Consider the following 6,929-nt stretch of genomic DNA (forward strand, 5'->3'; position numbering starts at 1 on the left):
TTCTACTCCGTCAAACCTCACGACACTTTTACCACAAGTTGCCATCACCATCCACAGCATCCACGCCAACTCGCGTATTTTTCCGACGCTCCACGCATTTTCTAGGGTTTTCCAGGTCCAAAATCGCAAAAACACTGCCCGGACGTGACGCAACGTCCGTTTTGTGTCCGTTTTCGTTCCAACCTTGCGTGGGGGCCTACGTTGGCCGTGCCCACACGTACGCACACTTTGGTGCAGTTGCATGCATGCGATCACGTAGCCCCAGTGCAACCAGCTACTTGCTTGTCGGTCTGCCGGGGAGGGGGTTCCCAACTACGGTTTTTTTTTCTACTCCGTCAAACCTCGCGACACTTTTACCACAAGTTGCCATCACCATCCACAGCATCCACGCCAACTCTCGTATTTTTCCGACACTCCACGCATTTTCTAGGGTTTTCCAGGTCCAAAATAGCAAAAACACTGCCCGGACGTGACGCAACGTCCGTTTTGTGTCCGTTTTCGTTCCAACCTTGCGTGGGGGCCTACGTTGGCCGTGCCCACACGTACGCACACTTTGGTGCAGTTGCATGCATGCGATCACGTAGCCCCAGTGCAACCAGCTACTTGCTTGTCGGTCTGCCGGGGAGGGGGTTCCCAACTACGGTTTTTTTTCTACTCCGTCAAACCTCGCGACACTTTTACCACAAGTTGCCATCACCATCCACAGCATCCACGCCAACTCGCGTATTTTTCCGACGCTCCACGCATTTTCTAGGGTTTTCCAGGTCCAAAATCGCAAAAACACTGCCCGGACGTGACGCAACGTCCGTTTTGTGTCTGTTTTCGTTCCAACCTTGCGTGGGGGCCTACGTTGGCCGTGCCCACACGTACGCACACTTTGGTGCAGTTGCATGCATGCGATCACGTAGCCCCAGTGCAACCAGCTACTTGCTTGTCGGTCTGCCGGGGAGGGGGTTCCCAACTACGGTTTTTTTTCTACTCCGTCAAACCTCGCGACACTTTTTCCACAAGTTGCCATTACCATCCACAACACCCACGCCAACTCGCGTATTTTTTCGACGCTCCATGCATTTTCTGGGGTTTTTAAGGAAAAAGTACCCTACACCGATGTCCGAACGTGACGCAACGTGTCTTTCCTCTCTGTTTTTGTCCATATCGTGCGTGCAGGACGTACTCTCATACTAAGCGTTTTTAGCAAGTATTTATGTACAAACGCATCATCAAATCAAAACTCGCGAATGAAATGGACAAAATTAATTTCACTCAAATTTCATTCAACATAGATAAAATATTTTACATACTCGGGCTAACTCAACGATTAAAAGTTCACCACATAAAGTCTACTACTTAGGCTTACAACGACATAACCAAATTAAATAAAAAACACAAAAAAACTACTCGTCGTCGCTATTGACGAGGTCAATGACGGCCGGGCCGTCGCCGCCGTCATCGTCGCTGCTGGACCGGTTCGCGAGGTCGTCCCAGTCTATCGGATCGTCGTCGGAATCCTCCTCCTCCGCCGCCGCCGACGCTTGCTGCCACTCCTGCTGCCACTCTGGCGGCACCTGCTGCCACTCCGGCGCCACCATCGCCGCCTGCTGCGCCGCCTCGGCCGCCTGGATTGCGTCCGCAATCTCGGCGGCCTCCATCGCCTCCGCCGCCGCAGCCTCCGACGCCCGTAGGGCGACGTGGTACCCCGGCGTGTCATCCGGATCACCGTCCTCGCGGAGGATGACCTGCTCCGGCGGCAACTCGATCCCCGGCGGCAAGGGAGGGGCGGCCGGCGCGGGCGCCCGTGCCGGTCGCACACCGTGGCCGCCGCCACGTCTGCGGCGATATTGCGGTGGAGGCGGTGCGCGAAGACGGCCGCTGCGGCCCGTCAGATCGGGGGTCTCGCCGGCCGCTGCAAGGCGGAAGGCCGCCATCACCTCCCAATAGTCCTTCCCGCGCGAAAATCGCTTTCGGCCTTCGATGTTGTGCCGGCCGCCGCTGTGGTTGCGGAGCTCCTCCTCCGTCGCGCCGGGACCCAACGTCGCAAAGCCCTCCGCGTCGATCTTCCAGTTGCGCGGTAGACGGCAGCCCGGCGGCACGGGGAGGCAGTAGTGGTGGAGCTCCTCCGTCTCCGGCCCTCCGATGCTCGTCGGCCATGCGCCGGGGGCGTCGTCGGCGGCGCCGCCACCGGTGCTGCTGCTGCCGCCGAAGAAAGCCATCGGGTGCGGGAGGTGGCGTGGAGGTGGAGGGTGCGGGAGGTGCGGGAGGTGGCGGAAGAAAGCCATCGGGCCGGTGCCGTTGTATAGCGGGGGGAGGGAGGGAGGCGGGCAGGCGGCGCCGTGGTTATTAACGCCGGCGCGTTAATGCGCGTGGCAGGCGAGGCGGCGTTTGACCGTCGGGCGAAGCGAACAGCGCGTCGGGAGGGGGCAGGCCAGGCGGCGGGCCGGTCGGGTGGCAGCATCGGCGTGGCAGCCGAGGAGCCGACAGTGACGGCAGGCGTCAGCGGTCGCGCGGCAGGCGAGGAGGCGGCACCGGTAGCGTCCGGCAGGCGGCGCGGCAGGCGAGGAGGCGGCAGCGGTGGCGTCCGGCAGGCGCGGCTGCAGGCGGCAGCGGCGGCGCGGCACTCAAGGAGGCACGCGCGTGGAACCGCCTGCGTGCATGCGCGCCTCGGGCGCCGTGATTGGCGGCCGACACGCCACACGACGGGTGTGGGATTGCGTGGTGCCGGCGGGCGTGGGGGTGGGGCCGGCGCGGCGCCACCGACAACGCGTTGACTGCGAGCGGCCGCTTTAATTTTTTTCCCTCCCGGGCGGGCGGCCGGCCTGTATTCATATACGTATACCTCCGTCTGTTTTTTTTGCGGGCGGGCGGGCCGGCGGGGCAATCTTATGCCCATCCTACCCTTTGTTATGAAGGGGTATTGGGCAATCTCAGCCCTCCTTGTGTTTACAGGGGGTCTACCGAAGCGGAAGTGTATATACTATTTTATTATATTAAATATATTCGTATACTATATCTAAGATATTTCAAAACAAGTTACATGAAAAAATTGCACATGAGCCCATAATTTTTGTTATATTTGTGAAATACGTACATATTTGTACGTAAAAAAGAGCATACTCAAAAAATGGTACATACTACCTAAAATTTGTATATATACTATCTAATCATTGTTATATACTACATACTACACGTACATACTCTCGGTTTCGACAGATACTACATACAACATATAAAACGCAAGCGATGGTAACTAGCTTGTAGGAAATCATTGTTATATACTACATACTATACGTACATACTCTCGGTTTCGACAGATACTACATACAACATATAAAACGCAAGCGATGGTAACTAGCTTGTAGGAAATCATTGTTATATACTACATACTACACGTACATACTCTCGGTTTCGACAGATACTACATACAACATATAAAACGCAAGCGGTGGTAACTACCGCTGCTTGTAGGAAACATTTGTACACGTACATACTCTCGGTTTCGACAGATACTACTTGTAGGAAACATTTTTATATGTTGTATGTAGTATCTGTCGAAACCGAGAGTATGTACGTGTAGTATGTAGTATATAACAATGATTAGATAGTATATATACAAATTTTTAGGTAGTATGTACCATTTTTTGAGTATGCTCTTTTTTACGTACAAATATGTACGTATTTCACAAATATAAAAAAACTATGAGCTCATGTGCAATTTTTTCATGTAACTTGCTTTGAATTATCTTAGATATATTATATGAACATATTTAAAATAATAAAATAGTATATATAGTACCACATGGTAGTATATGAGACATGTGGGGTAACTACCACCAGGTGGTAGGATAGATTTTTCCTATATATATATATATATATATATATATATATATATAGAGAGAGAGAGAGAGAGAGAGAGAGAGAGAGTATTAATAACCGCGGGTGAGGAATATGTAATTTCGCCCGGGTCGATCGACCGAGGGGACCGTGGGTGAGGTGTCAGCGTTTTTCACGGCTCAGACAGTTGCTCCTCTCTCCCCACCCCTCTCGTCTCTGGCGACAGCGGCGCCACCTGAGACGGCGACAACGGCTGCACGCACCTGAGGGACCAACCGGAGGCGCGTGTAGCGAGCAGGAGGCGATGTAGGCAGTGCAATGATCCGACGCGAGCTGGGCGGCGACAGTGGCCTTCTCTGGCGTTGCTCTTCACTGTCGGTGAGATCTCCCTCCTCCACGAATTTCTAAATTTCTAGGGTTAGGGTTCTTGGTTTTTGGGATTGAGGCAGAACAAGATAAATAAAGGAAAACAAACAGAAGAGAGGAATAGGTGATGTAGGTTGATGGTGGAAATTGAGATTGGCGCTCGGAGGTGGGATCAATTCAGGAGGTGTATCATGGTGTAGGAGGAGAAGAAGGCCAGGTGGATGGTGGACAGAAAGAGGAGGAGCTCAAGGTTGCGGAGGAGGAACAACAATAGAGTATCTTCTTAGATCCAGCCAATGGCGATGACCTTGTTTCTACTCTTTTATAGATAAACTGCTCTTTTTCTTTCTTCCTGGGAGCTCCACCATCTTGAATGAACTGGACTGTCACCTAGTACTGAGAAAAACCATGTTTGGCCATTTTTAACTTAGAATGGAGTTGGGATGCTGCTACTATATTTTTATCTGTATTACAATGTTCATCCCATCATTATGCATATGCTCTGTTGCACAAGGCACATAAGGAACTCAAAAAGGCTAAAGTAGAACAAAATGTGAAAAAACAAGCCTCACAGCCAAGAATCATGCCCCCAAAAGAAGCACAAAGCATTCATGCCCCAGTAATCGTCATCTTAATGCACAATGTCACGGGCTTGCTGTTTTTGAGTTAGTCGAGCCACTTTCATTGGGGCCGATCATACTCTCAACAGATCAAAATTTAGACCTTTAGATCAGCTAATCTTACTAAAGAACACAAATGTGTCTTTTTATAAACTTGAATCGTCCTGGTAAAAGTACGGATTTTCACTTTCACCTGCAGCTGTCTCTATGTGGAAGGCTTCTGATGTTTCTCTAGACGCAGGCCTGAACAATAGTGAGACATTGTAGGCACATACCTGAATAATAGTGAGACATGGTAGCAACTAGCGAAAAGTGCAAGATGCAGGATCGGCTTTTTCTTTTTTGAATTTAGTGTACATTTTTTGCTCTTTGCCACCTCTTTGAAAGCACTGCATACACCTGCAGTACACTAAACTTTCTCAGGTTTGGTTCTCATATTTTCACACTATGGCACTGTGCTTAAGTCAATGGATGGCTGAGCACCTATTCATTTGTAGTTTTTATCTGTTGATACACGCCGAAATGAACAGAACGATATAGCTAGGCGTGCTCCTATTTTACGTCGATGTAAAGAAGCGATGCGATCTACGTCGCCGGCAAGTTTGGAAAATTTATTATTTGTACATGCTCCTATTTTATGTTGGCCCCGGATCTCTTAACTCGTGTCTTAAATTTCGTACATCGGCTGGCGAATGTGGGCTGACTCTGAACAGTATGCTAATTTCCATATGTGGTTGGTTGGAAACCTTATGTTGGTGGACACTGACCCTCTCCCGGCCTTGGTTGGAACAAAAAGTCACTTTGGAACCCGGGTGCACTGGAGCTCTATTTTTTGAACTGTGCCAAAATGCTATTTTGAAGTTTCAAAAAATTCTGAAAACAAATCAACATGTTAATATAATGTATATTACACATGTGTAAATTTTGATGCTGAAATAAGTAACCACGTGAGTTACACAAAAATGACAAAATTATGATTTTGGAAAGATGAACAGCGCATGCATTACTCACTTTTGGAAATCACCATTTTGTCATTTTTGTATAGGTCGCATATTTACTTATTTGATCACCAAACTGTACGCATGTGTAATATACATCCATATAATCACGTAGAATTTTTTCCAGAATTTTCTGAAACCTTAAATGTGATTTTCAAATTATTTAAAATAATGTCCTCCAATACACCCGAGTTCCAAAAATCCACTCTCTTGATTGAAAGCCTTATGTTGGTGGACAGTGACCCTGTCCCAGCCTTTCAATATTCACGGAAGCTGCAAATTGGAGTTAGATTTATTTCAGTTGCCCAGAGGTGGACACTGACCCTCTCCCAACCTTTCAATACTCACGGAAGCTGCAAATTGGAGTTGGATTTATTTCAGTTGCCTAGAGGTGGACACTGACCCTCATCCATCCCGTCAATCTTAGCTAATATTTTTATTTAATCTGCTCTCAATGCTAGAGTAATCTTTTACAACAGGGAAATGTGATTTTTCGTACAGGTTATGTAACACCCCCAGTGTCATGCTACAATAATCCCCTGTTAATGATGCCATGTCATCACACTTACTATTGCTAATCTTCACTTGATCCAAATCACAATTCAAATTCAAATCCAACCTGAAGTCAAAAATTCATATTTGTCAGACATGAAAACTAAAATGTTCATCATGTGGGAAATAATCATTTGTTAATATTGGTGGTGAACCAACTTTTTGCAAAGTGTTTAAATGGCCTAAACCAATTAAAGCAGTGGCTAACACAATAGACTAAATGGCTTTTTAATTTATAAAAATTGTAACCTTTTTCAAAAGCCTCATAATCTTTTTATGGCAGTGCACAATAATTCTTTGAAATTGTTTTGTCCAGTGGCATATTTTTGCAAAGTCATTGTGGCTAAAAAAGGCAAAAGCTGCTGGAAAAAGAAAAAAACAAAAAAAAGGAGAAAAGGAAAAGCAGAGGAGAGAGAGAGAAAGCCCCCTGCCTCACCTGGGCTTCGGCCCACCCAGCCAGCCGACCCAGCTAGGCCGGCCCACTCCTCCTTCCCGGTCATCCCTCTCCTCTCTGTTCACGCGACCGAGCCACCCCCAGCTGATGCGGAGCATCCCACGTTCATCC

At 48.5% G+C, this 6,929-nt stretch overlaps 1 long non-coding RNA gene across 1 annotated transcript; it reads left to right on the forward strand.

Annotated features, from left to right (window-relative positions):
- Positions 1-3,943: 3,943 nt before the first annotated feature.
- LOC123159668 (uncharacterized) lies at positions 3,944-4,644 on the forward strand. The gene is made up of 2 exons (XR_006479842.1): positions 3,944-4,206; positions 4,319-4,644. It is a non-coding gene; the product is annotated as an uncharacterized lncRNA (long non-coding RNA).
- Positions 4,645-6,929: the final 2,285 nt, after the last annotated feature.

Source organism: Triticum aestivum, chromosome 7B (genome assembly GCF_018294505.1).
Source record: "Triticum aestivum cultivar Chinese Spring chromosome 7B, IWGSC CS RefSeq v2.1, whole genome shotgun sequence".
Taxonomy (NCBI): Eukaryota; Viridiplantae; Streptophyta; class Magnoliopsida; order Poales; family Poaceae; genus Triticum; species Triticum aestivum.